The sequence below is a fragment of the Pleurodeles waltl genome, chromosome 7 (assembly GCF_031143425.1).
Source record: "Pleurodeles waltl isolate 20211129_DDA chromosome 7, aPleWal1.hap1.20221129, whole genome shotgun sequence".
Lineage (NCBI taxonomy): Eukaryota > Metazoa > Chordata > Amphibia > Caudata > Salamandridae > Pleurodeles > Pleurodeles waltl.
In genome coordinates, this window is record NC_090446.1 from 908,321,056 (window position 1) to 908,334,379 (window position 13,324).

Here is a 13,324-nt window from a genome sequence, read left to right on the forward strand (position 1 = left end):
AACCCATAATATCCCATGGAGATCGTAATACGGCAGGCAGGATATCCATCACATTTGTGATGGAAAATTCTCCTCTTCCAAGATCTAAATCAGGCCCAAAGTGTTGCTAATGGTTTAGTCTAACTGCTTAGCAAAGGTTTTAGGTCAGACTAGAGTTAAAATGGTGTGCCCAGTTACAAATACCACCTCAATTTAGGGCCCTTTAAATGACAGTTGGATTTGCTAGCTCCGACGATCATTATCTCAGTTTGGCAAAATTCACTTTGATTATTTTTAATGCCATAATCTCTGAGGGTATCAATGAATGCTGCAACTCTGTGAGGGTCCTAACAAGGATTACTATACCATCAGTAAAGTATAGTCTCCTAATTGGCTCAGGACGCAGCTGAGGTGGGACATTCCTTGACTTATATTTCTAGTTCATCTTCCTAAAATTGGGCAAAGACCCAGAGGAACATACTTTAATTAGCATCTGTGTTCCAAGGAGATTAATCCCAATCATGCTCTTATTAAGACATTCCTCCTGTTCAGGAGTCTTCCCCGTTCTTTAGGTATTACTTGTCAACGTGTGACATTTGTCCTTATTATTGATGGCCCACTTTTCAGTCTTTTGAGGTCCTCCTCAGGAAATACAAACTAATTCTTCTTACCAGAGTAGCATTTCAGAACCTAGGGATTTTTTACTAGGTAAGTGCAAAAACACCAAAACCTCTTAGGAAGAATCTAGAAAGTGTTCCTCCGTTTGTTCCATGCCATAGCATTGAACTACACTCCAGTGTTGGAAGGTGGGTGACTGCAATAGCTCAAGTTCTCCTCCCACCACGTCACTGGGGTGTGAAGACTTAGGGTATAGCCTCTCTTGCACCTTCTTTCAGCCCCCTTTAGGAAACCGGCTAGCTTAGGTCCCTTACCATAATCTGTCCCAGATAAAAAGGTTGGGGGTGCCTTGCTACACCCTTGGTGATCCATTATTGTTCTCATACAAGAGTTAGAGTAATATAGCCAATGGACATCCTGTTTAACTAAATTGCTATCTGTGTAATCTGCCTGACTTTGTGATGCTGATGCCTGATTACATCTCAAAATTATACAAACCTACCAACAAGTACACTGCAGAAACACTCCGGTTTGCCGGGATCACAAATTATTCAACTAAAACTGGAGACCTGCTAAATGCTATCAACTCTTAATCAAGCAATGCCAAACTTCACTATGTGCCAGAATTATTGAAGACAACTCATATTTACCACTGGTCCTCTTTCTATTGTAGTATGTGAGCCTTATCCTAAGTCAGCCAGTACATGTATAAATGGGTCCACAGATTGTGGTACCCACTATACACACATATCCAGATGATCCGTAGCAGTTTGAAAACACATTGAAATTAAATATTAGGGTGCAGGATAGGGTCTATGGTTAGTGCCTCACACCACCCATTGAACTTCTAACTTTTGAGTTTGTTCCCTCTATTCACCATTCCTGGCATCTCTATTGCTTCTCCATTCCATCTCCGGGTCTTTTCCTCTCCATCCATCATCAATGAAGACACTTCCCCATTCTACATCTGCAAGGCATCTTCCTCTATCCACCTCCATCTCTGATGCTTCATTCTATCTTGTCCATTACAGGAGAATTTACTATATTTATGATTGTAATTAATTCTCTCTCTCTTCCCTCTCCCCCATTCTCTCATTGTCTCTTTCTTACTATCTCTCTCCCTTTCACGTTCTCTCTCTCTGTCTTCCCTTTCATTCTCTCTTTCTTTTTCCCACCTTCTTTCCCACCTTTTGCTCCCTCTTCCTCTCTCGTCCCCTGTTGTTCGTATATATCCTTCCCCTTATCCGAGGTCTCGCTCCATTGCTTTTACCTTCGGGCTCTCCCTCACACATTTCATAGGCCATCCATTCAAAACGCCCTTCTCTAAGCTCCTGCATGGATGTAATTTAGGGATCAAAGCTGCAACCCCTGGCTTGTCCTTGCTATCCCTGGTCCTGCCTTTGCAGCCCTTGCCCATAGTGGTGGCAAAATCAGTGCCAAGACTTGACAGGCAGCTCGTCCCTTAGGACGTGGGTTGAGGCTCCACTTTCCTTGTTTTCTGTGAATTTTTCATTACACTGATAGTAAGTAATGTATCATTATTCACTATTGGTGTAGTGAAGAGTAGAGTGCAGATAGCTGGAATATGACCCACCCTGGCAGCTGAGAGAAGTAAAACATGCTTTTAAACGTATGCTGTGTGCATGCTTGCCAGTGTGTTTATGTGAGGACTAGCGTGTGTTTGTGTGAATGCAGGGGTATTTGTAAGCATGTGTTCGTGAGTGAAGGCAAAGGTCAAATGCATGGCATCAATTCACCAAGTGGCAGGGGTAGTGGAAGTGACATCACGCACCATTCAGCTTTACTTTCACTCACACACATATGCTTACACAAACACACCTTCACTCATACACACACTCCTGTACATAAGCACACTCTCATCCGCAAGCATGCACACAACCTACACTTAAAAGTGATTTTACTTACCTCAACTATCAAGGAATGTCATATTCCAGCTCCTTTTTTTATTACACTAATAGTGAATAATACATTATTCATTATTTGTGTAGTAAAAAATCTGATTTAAAACTAGAAATTGGAGCCCTACGCAACGTCCATCACCTCTTGTGTTACTGACACTGATGTTGCCACCTCTGACGCCAGGGGTCGCAGAGGCAGTGTCAGGAGTCGCAAGGGGCAAGTGGGGGGTCGCAGCTGCACCCCTTGGCGACCCCTAAATGACGCCCATGGTCAAATGGTGCGTGATATTATCACGTCCGCAAGCCCTTGCATTTTGGTGAATTGACGTTCACGAGCTCCTGTTTCTAGAGGCCGCCGCCCCTCCTTGAGCCGTGTCTGGGCCCTCTAGCAAGCCACATTCTGCCGGTGCGTGTGCCCGGAGAGAGGTTACTTGTCTTCTATCTATAAATGTTTCCGTCTGGTTCCTGTGCTCACCGAGGGGCACCCGACCCAGACTCTCCTCTGAGGAAGCATGACGCATCTGAAATGGCTGGGGGCACATTCCCGGCTGCTCCCTGGAAGCCGCCCGGGAGAGGCAGAAAGAGCGAGGGAGTCAGAGTGAGAGAGAATCAGGCAGTAATGTGGTGGGGAATGGAAGGAGGACAGGTCACTGATGGGTACAAGTAATGTGTGAAAGGAGTTTAGGGAGACCGTCGGTGTGCAGGTGGGGAGGGACAGTGTTGGGGAGCGGGAAGGGGCAGTGTTGGGGAGGGATGGATCGGTCGTGAATAACGGACTGTACATGAAATCGGGCTTCCACGAGTGGAATAAGGGGTGGGTTTGATTAGTGCGGCAGGTGCAGGGTTCTGGGAGGGCCACTGCAGCAGGGCTATGGCTGTCGTTTACTACCCAGTCTGGGGGCAGGATGGTCAATTCTCCGTGGTTTCATTAGAGCCGTTGTTGGACCACTGAGCAGGATAGCAGGCCTTTTTTTTTATGTTTTAGGGAGTAAACTAATACATTCAGTAATTAAATGTTAATCCAACATGTACCAAGTAGTGGAAATGATGTCTAATATAAGACATCATAATATAGATGAAGAACAGATGTAATATGTGACATGGGAAGAATTTATTCCATGTTCTTCAGTTGAAGAGATACCAGCCAGTTTATGCAATAACAGCCAACACTTGTTTCACCCCGTAACTGTGCACAGACCTGGGGTCTTTTCAAGGCTTGTAAGCTAATCAGAGTCAATATTATTGGATAGCCTGCCTAACAAGGGCAAAACTTGCACACATTTCAATGGAGGTGTATCAGGTCATGTAAAATTCCTTAGTGCCGCAGACCGCATGAGACAAAGTTTATTTTCTGCAGAGGGACCTGAATGGGGACGATACCACACGTATCTTATGGCCACTTAAGGAAGAACATGGAATAAATGCTTCCCATGTCACAAATTGGATCTCTTATTTGTCTTTATAAACAATTAAATGCAATTAGATGTGTATAATAGGATACTTAGGTTGGACATTAGTTCTACTACTTGGTCCAGGTTGGATTTACATTTAATTACTGTATGTGTGATGCTTTACCTCCTAAAACCTGAAAACTGCTCTCAATATATAGTGAGGAGAAGAGGTTCTGCCCTCAAGGAGGTCACACACACACTAAGAGTTACTTGATTATGGTATTTATTTGGGTATTAGGCTATTTAGACCACTAACACAATTTCCAGTATATCAGACCTACCCCACACCTACTGGTAGCAAATGGGCTGAAATATTCCAGCCTGGGTCCGATGATATTTGTACCCGACCATCTTAAAGCCGAAGTGCTTTCACTGACTGTCTACCAACATCTGTGAACAGATAAGTGGGACATTAGGGGGGAAAAAAGGGGATGGGAAGGACTAATATCCCCTACAAACTACATAAAGAGGAAGACGTTTCAAGTGGAGAAAGCTACCATAAAGCATTTTTTACTTAAAAAACTAGGAGTCTCCTGCCTAAATTTGGAGTGTTGATATCTATATAATTATATTTGGGGGCCCTATCTCGACCAAAGAAGCATAGGGCCTGATTTAGAACCGGTGGATGTGTTACTCCGTCACAACGGTGATGGATATCTCATCCGCCAAAATCAAAATTCCATAGAATATAATGGGATTTAGATGTCAGCGGGCAGGATATCTGTCACACTTGTCATCACAATCTAAATCCCACAGAATATAAAGGGATTTAGATTTCGGTGGATGGGATATCCTTCACTGTTGTGATGGAGTAACCTGTCCTTCAAGTTCTAAGTCAGGCCCTTAGTTTTTATCCGTGACATTACTTGATTTAGTGCCCCAGTTTATTATGTGCAAATAAAGATATACTCTAGAGAACTGTGTAATGTCTTTCTTGATATTCCATTTACACCTCGAAATGCTATACATGTGTGCACTCTCTTTCTCTTTACTTTCTTTTTCTGGATGTGTCTCTCTCCTTCTCTTGGTCTGTTTAATGACGTGCCAATACAGGATTGGCATTCCAAACACTGTGTCAACTTCCTCAAAAAGCTTTGACTGCCCACCATAGCTACCACTGGAGAGTCAGGAGAAGAAATGGAGAAACGTAGCCACCCAGTTGGAGTTCAAAAGAAGGTTAATCCAGTGACAATAGACAGTTCCCATCAATGGGACTGCCAAGTAAGTACCTCCTGTCCTGAGGCCGAGATAAAAGTCCTTGCAGGGTAACTGCACGTCTTCTGTTGACAGATAGGTGTCATTATGAACTGCACAAGCAGAATCTCTCTACCATTGACCACAGAACGAGTTTCATTTTACAGATCCTGGTTGAATATCCCTAAAGTCTGCCTAGGCCAGGATGGTGATAATGTCTGACGAGAAAGTGCAACAGAGAATGAACACCCAGGGTCAGGTGCCTGGAGAGGGTTCTATCTGGGAAGGACACCTGCACCCACAATAGAACAACATCCAAGGCAGCCCGAGTGTGACCAGTCAACAATAGGCCTTTCCTGAGATGTCCCTGAGGAGACTGGTCTGCTCCACCACTCTCAAAAGCAGAGTGGCCACAGCTCACAGAAGTCATGGCACTAGATCTTGGAGAGTAAGTAGGCAAGCCTTATGGGTGACTGTAAAGATGCGGCATTGACACAAGGAGGTTTCAGCAGCTTTACTTTATTAAATAACTTCGTATCAATAAGGAGACGTGCAGAGCCAGCCAACGGGCTAACCGCCGTTCTTCGTCCCGTTCTCGAATGCCTCTATGTCACCATCACGTCTGTGAAGCCAACACGAGCGTGAGGCATTCGAGAACAGTGAAACCATCACTACATATCTTCCCTCTTTATAATTTAAGAGGAAGGGAACAAAACATATAATACACATAAATATACAACACTTCAAAAAGGTAAAACAACAGAACATTTTTAACATAAACTATTTTTAAGAGTAATAGTCATCCAACCTTTTAGGTCTAACAATTCTCCTGCCAGAACGACTCCACTTCTCATTCCTGCCAAGAACCTCCTGTGGGCCACTGGCATTACTAGAAGACAATGTTGTTGGCATATTGTCTGCCTTACTAGGACCACTATAAACAATCCTATGTTGACCCAAACATTCACTCCTTTCATCTTTATCTTCTAACCATTCTTTACAGTTCCGACCTCCCAGAACACTATTCTCCTTTTTCATATTAACACATGTCCTCTTCCACAATGACAATGCAGCCATGTGCCATACTTTGCCATCACTTAATCTTACAGAATTGTTAAACACCGCCTCCACTTTCAAGGGAGAGGAAAATCTACCTTGACATTTACCTGTGTACTTACTGCTTTTAACTCTCACATCATCACCCACATATAATCTAATCTCTTTACTCTTGTGGACGTCATCAAAGTATCTTTTGTATTTATCCTGAGCCTTTTCAATATTCTTCTTCACTTCTTCAGGACACCACTCCACTCTTTTAGCATCCTTGAGCCAACCTAAATTGTCCTTTGACATCAGTGTCCTTACCCTCATGAGTTCAAACGGGCTAGCATTAGTACTAACACATGTAGTAACCCTAAACGGCCACAAAGTTTTCCATAATTCTGTTTCCCAAACCAAATGATTACAATTAGATAACTGAATCATTCCTTTTAGTACACGGTTAAATCTCTCAATAGCACCATTACCGGCAGGATGATGTATCGAGGTAGTTCTATGCTAAATACCATTCCTTCTTACATAATCTTGGAAAGCTGATGACAAAAATTGTGAACCATTGTCAGACACAATACATTTCGGTAGACCTTCTCTCACAAAAATGTTATCCATAAATTTAATGATACTACTTGCATCAGCTTTTTTTACGGTTCCCACCTTAGGCTATTTGAAAAAATTATCCACCAGCACAAGTAGGAACTTGTCATCCTCACCAGTGGGTCCCATGACATCAATACCTACTTTTTCCCAAGCCATATTGGGACAAGGAATAGGGTGTAAAGGCGGTCTCAACGTTACTTGCGTTTTATCCGCATTCTCACATGCAAGGCAGTCTCTAACAATCCTCTCTACATCTTTATCTAACCCAAGCCACCAGTACCAAAACTTCAATCTATTCTTTGTTTTACCAATGCCAAGATGGCCTTCATGACAAATTTTGAGAATTTTATTTCTTAATGCAGCAGGCAGTATCACTTTCCCACTTCTAAGAATCAAACCATCTTCCATGGACAACTCATTCCTCACTTCCCAAAAGGGAGACAAGACTTCCTTAACCATCTTTTTTAATGGCCATCCCTTCACAATTACAATGCTCAAATCTTTTAGCATCTCATCACCATCTTGTTTTATTTTCCATTCATCGCGTGTAATGCCTCTACACACACCTTCCTCCACAATAGCCACCCACTAATCTTCCTTCATCTCTTCCTCCCTATTTTTAGTTGGTAAAGGCATGCAACTTAAGAAGTCTGTAATAATGTTCTTAACACCAGGCAAATATTGCACATAATAATTATATTAAAAAAAACTTACTGACACCCTTGCCAACCTTGGAGAAACTTTATACAACCCCTTCGTAGTTAAGACCTTCACTAACAGCTTATGATCACACCTCAAAGTGACTGTAGTTCCCCACACATACTGTCTGAAATGTTCTAATGCCCACACACACGCAAGTGCTTCACACTCAATAACTGAATACTTCTCTTCAGTCGGAGTCAGTGAATGTGAGGCGAAAGCAACGGTATCCTCAGTGCCCTCCATATTTACCTGTGTCAGGACTGCCCCAATTGCTTTACAATTGGCATCTGTAGTAATAATACACTTAAGGTTCACATCAAAACCTTGTAATGGAGGTGCATTGCAAATATCATTTTTTAGAACATCAAAGGCATTCTGACACATTTCTGTCCACTCAAATCTATTCCTTACTTTGAGCAACATCTCAAACAATACATCTTCGTTGAAAATGTTTTAACAAATTTAGAGTAGAACTCTACTAACCCTAGAAAAGCACGAACCTCATCCTTGTTCTGAGGATTGGGTGCCTTACATATTGCTGAAAATAACTCCTCCTTTGGTTTGATACCATCAGCAGACACTACATGCCCCAAATAGTTAACATGATCACATGCAAACTTGCATTTGCTGAATTCTGCTGTCAATCCTTTCTCATTTAAAACATTTAATACTCGTAACAGTGTTTGATCATGATCTTCTTTTGATCTTCCCATTATGAGAGTATTGTCTTGAAAGACCATGACATTATCAATCCCTTCTAAAATTGAGTTCATTAGTCTTTGGAACATGGCCGCCGCTGACGCCAAACCAAATGGCACTGGTCTGAACCTATAACACCCAGAGGGTGTAACAAAAGCAGTCACAGATGTAAATGTGGAATGAGGCGAGAACAATAGTGAAAACTGAGTATTTGGCATCTGAACTCATTTGGGGAACAGTCTGTTGGCATCAAGATGCTGCTGAAACTCAAGGAGGAGGAGATAGTTGAAATTCCTTATTGTGGACACTGCACAATGGATACTACTTTTTTTGCATTCCTACATAGGTATGGAAAGTGCACTAGTGTATGACGCCACAGACAAAACTAACTTTGGTCTATCCTGCTTCGACTGGAAACTACATTTTGTCCTCTGGTCATTACACTTATGGGGAGATGGACTAGTAAGTGGGGTACACATAATGGGTATTTTTTAACACTAAGCATGCAGCCACATGCCCATTTCATAACAATATGGTCCTCCCGAGCCAACCAGAAAAATATTTGATAAGTAAACACAGCAGCAATGGGCAGGCCACTCTTGCAACAACAACAAGGTGATGGATGGTATGTTTGAATTCATTTCAGCCACTGGCAATCATGCAGGCTGCATTCCAGTAGATTGTTTTTTGCCCATCATGGCACTCTAGACAAAGGGCCTCTTTATACAGATGAGTAGCAACCCTGCTCCTCATGGGAACAGAACAGTCTGTTTCTACCAGGCAACTCCCCCACCCAGAAGGGACAAAAAGCAACCCCAGGCCAGTTCCGACCTTCTTAGGTCTCATCAGTGAGGTATAACCTGAGTCCTAGGACACAGTGAGCACATTAACCACATCTGGGCATACTTGCTGCATTTGGGACGTAAATTCCAACAACAACAAGATAATGGATGGCATGCTTAGATTAATCTCAGCCACTGTCAGTCACTTGAAGATGCATTCCGGTCCATTGTTTTTTACCCACCATACCACTCTAGACAAAGGCTTGCCTTATGGAAATTAGTACCAGCAAAAGGGATTTGTGCAATAAGTTTATGAATCTTAGAGGAAAAGTTAGGCTGACTTTATTGGCTTTATAAGCTATAATCCTTGCTTGCCTTCACATGTCCACTTCCTTTCAGCATAGCAACATTTGAATAGGAGAAACTTGACAGCTGTAGAAGACATATATTTCATGGGTGTGTTGTGATGGCTGAAATTAGTGTGCTGGCCCTGAAGGTTTCTGCAACTGGAGTACTGTAGGAGGCTGGACTGGCTTGTAGTGAGTACCAAGGGGTACTTGCACCTTGCACCAGGCCCAGTTATCCCTTATTAGTGTATAGGGTGTCTAGCAGCTTAGGCTGATAGATAATGGTAGCTTAGCAGAGCAGCTTAGGCTGAACTAGGAGACGTGTGAAGCTACTACAGTACCACTTAGTGTCATATGCACAATATCATAAGAAAACACAATACACAGTTATACTAAAAATAAAGGTACTTTATTTTTATGACAATATGCCAAAGTATCTTAAAGAGGAAATGCAAAACTTTTTGGCTATGTGTGTATACACTGACCTTGTTTTGTATATTTTTCTCTTATGAAAAGTACAATGACAAGAGTGGTAAGTAGTCTCAAAGCACTTATCCCACCGCTGCACAACCAATGTAGGAGGCTGGACTGGCTTGTAGTGAGTACCAAGGGGTACTTGCACCTTGCACCAGGCCCAGTTATCCCTTATTAGTGTATAGGGTGTCTAGCAGCTTAGGCTGATAGATAATGGTAGCTTAGCAGAGCAGCTTAGGCTGAACTAGGAGACGTGTGAAGCTACTACAGTACCACTTAGTGTCATATGCACAATATCATAAGAAAACACAATACACAGTTATACTAAAAATAAAGGTACTTTATTTTTATGACAATATGCCAAAGTATCTTAGAGTGTACCCTCAGTGAGAGGATAGGAAATATACACAAGATATATATACACAATAGCAAAAATATGCAGTATAGTCTTAGAAAACAGTGCAAACAATGTATAGTTACAATAGGATGCAATGGGGAAACATAGGGATAGGGGCAACACAAACCATATACTCCAAAAGTGGAATGCGAACCACGAATGGACCCCAAACCTATGTGACCTTGTAGAGGGTCGCTGGGACTATTAGAAAATAGTGAGAGTTAGAAAAATAACCCTCCCCAAGACCCTGAAAAGTGAGTGCAAAGTGCACTAAAGTTCCCCTAAGGACAAAGAAGTCGTGTTAGAGGAATAATGCAGGAAAGACACAAACCAACAATGCAACAACTGTGGATTTCCAATCTAGGGTACCTGTGGAACAAGGGGACCAAGTCCAAAAGTCACAAGCAAGTCGGAGATGGGCAGATGCCCAGGAAATGCCAGCTGCGGGTGCAAAGAAGCTTCTACTGGACAGAAGAAGCTGAGGTTTCTGCAGGAACGAAAAGGGCTAGAGACTTCCCCTTTGGTGGACGGATCCCTCTTGCCGTGGAGAGTTGTGCAGAAGTGTTTTCCTGCCGAAAGAACGCCAACAAGCCTTGCTAGCTGCAAATCGTGCAGTTAGCGTTTTTGGACGCTGCTGTGGCCCAGGAATGACCAGGAGGTCGCAAATTGGACCAGGAGAGAGAGGGGACGTCGAGCAAGACAAGGAGCCCTCTTAGCAGCAGGTAGCACCCGGAGAAGTGCCAGAAACAGGCACTACGAGGATGCGTGAAACGGTGCTCACCCGAAGTCGCACAAAGAAGTCCCACGTCGCCGGAGAACAACTTAGGAGGTCGTGCAATGCAGGTTAGAGTGCCGTGGACCCAGGCTGGACTGTGCACAAAGGATTTCCGCCGGAAGTGCACGGAGGCCGGAGTAGCTGCAAAAGTCGCGGTTCCCAGCAATGCAGTCTAGCGAAGTGAGGCAAGGACTTACCTCCACCAAACTTGGACTGAAGAGTCACTGGACTGTGGGAGTCACTTGGACAGAGTTGCTGGATTCGAGGGACCTCGCTCGTCGTGCTGAGAGGAGACCCAAGGGACCGGTAATGCAGCTTTTTGGTGCCTGCGGTTGCAGGGGGAAGATTCCGTCGACCCACGGGAGATTTCTTCAGAGCTTCTAGTGCAGAGAGGAGGCAGACTACCCCCACAGCATGCACCACCAGGAAAACAGTCGAGAAGGCGGCAGGATCAGCGTTACAGAGTTGCAGTAGTCGTCTTTGCTACTATGTTGCAGGTTTGCAGGCTTCCAGCGCGGTCAGCAGTCGATTCCTTGGCAGAAGGTGAAGAGAGAGATGCAGAGGAACTCGGCTGAGCTCTTGCATTCGTTATCTAAAGTTTCCCCAGAGACAGAGACCCTAAATAGCCAGAAAAGAGGGTTTGGCTACTTAGGAGAGAGGATAGGCTAGCAACACCTGAAGGAGCCTATCACAAGGAGTCTCTGACGTCACCTGGTGGCACTGGCCACTCAGAGCAGTCCAGTGTGCCAGCAGCACCTCTGTTTCCAAGATGGCAGAGGTCTGGAGCACACTGGAGGAGCTCTGGACACCTCCCAGGGGAGGTGCAGGTCAGGGGAGTGGTCACTCCCCTTTCCTTTGTCCAGTTTCGCGCCAGAGCAGGGCTAAGGGGTCCCCTGAACCGGTGTAGACTGGCTTATGCAGAATTGGGCACATCTCTGCCCAACAAAGCATTTCCAGAGGCTGGGGGAGGCTACTCCTCCCCTGCCTTCACACCATTTTCCAAAGGGAGAGGGTGTCACACCCTCTCTCAGAGAAGGTTCTTTGTTCTGCCATCCTGGGCCAGGCCTGGCTGGACCCCAGGAGGGCAGATGCCTGTCTGAGGGGTTGGCAGCAGCAGCAGCTGCAGTGAAACCCCAGGAAGGGCAGTTTGGCAGTACCAGGGTCTGTGCTACAGACCACTGGGATCATGGGATTGTGCCAACTATGCCAAGATGGCATAGAGGGGGCAATTCCATGATCATAGACATGTTACATGGCCATATTCGGAGTTACCATTGTGAAGCTACATATAGGTAGTGACCTATATGTAGTGCACGCGTGTAATGGTGTCCCCACACTCACAAAGTACAGGGAATTGGCTCTGAACAATGTGGGGGCACCTTGGCTAGTGCCAGGGTGCCCTCACACTAAGTAACTTTGCACCTAACCTTTACCAGGTAAAGGTTAGACATATAGGTGACTTATAAGTTACTTAAGTGCAGTGTAAAATGGCTGTGAAATAACGTGGACGTTATTTCACTCAGGCTGCAGTGGCAGGCCTGTGTAAGAATTGTCAGAGCTCCCTATGGGTAGCAAAAGAAATGCTGCAGCCCATAGGGATCTCCTGGAACCCCAATACCCTGGGTACCTCAGTACCATATACTAGGGAATTATAAGGGTGTTCCAGTAAGCCAATGTAAATTGGTAAAATGGTCACTAGCCTGTTAGTGACAATTTGGAAAGAAATGAGAGAGCATAACCACTGAGGTTCTGATTAGCAGAGCCTCAGTGAGACAGTTAGTCACTACACAGGTAACACATTCAGGCACACGTATGAGCACTGGGGCCCTGAGTTACCAGGGTCCCAGTGACACATACAACTAAAACAACATATATACAGTGAAAAATGGGGGTAACATGCCAGGCAAGATGGTACTTTCCTACAAGTACCCCATATGAGTGCCATTGATACATGGACCGCTGACATTAACACTAAAGGACTTCTGGGAAGTATACAGGTAACCATTTCACACATTGTATTTGTATCAACCCAATCAGGGCTACAACTGCCTGTACCAGCCAAGACAGGCTGCAATTGCGGAGTGGAATACACTTGCCCAATCTAGATTGTAAGTGCCTGTACCAGTAGGGGGGGCTACATCTGCCACATGGATGACTCTAGTCTGATTGTGGCTGCAACTGCCTGCACCCGCCCCACCGAGGCTGCATCTGCTGTGTGGATGACAACTGCCTGTATCGGCTCTGTAAGGGCTACACCAGCAGTGTTGATGACACTGGCCCAATCAGGACTATAACTGTTTTAGTGGCCGATACAGCACTCTCAAGGCCTAG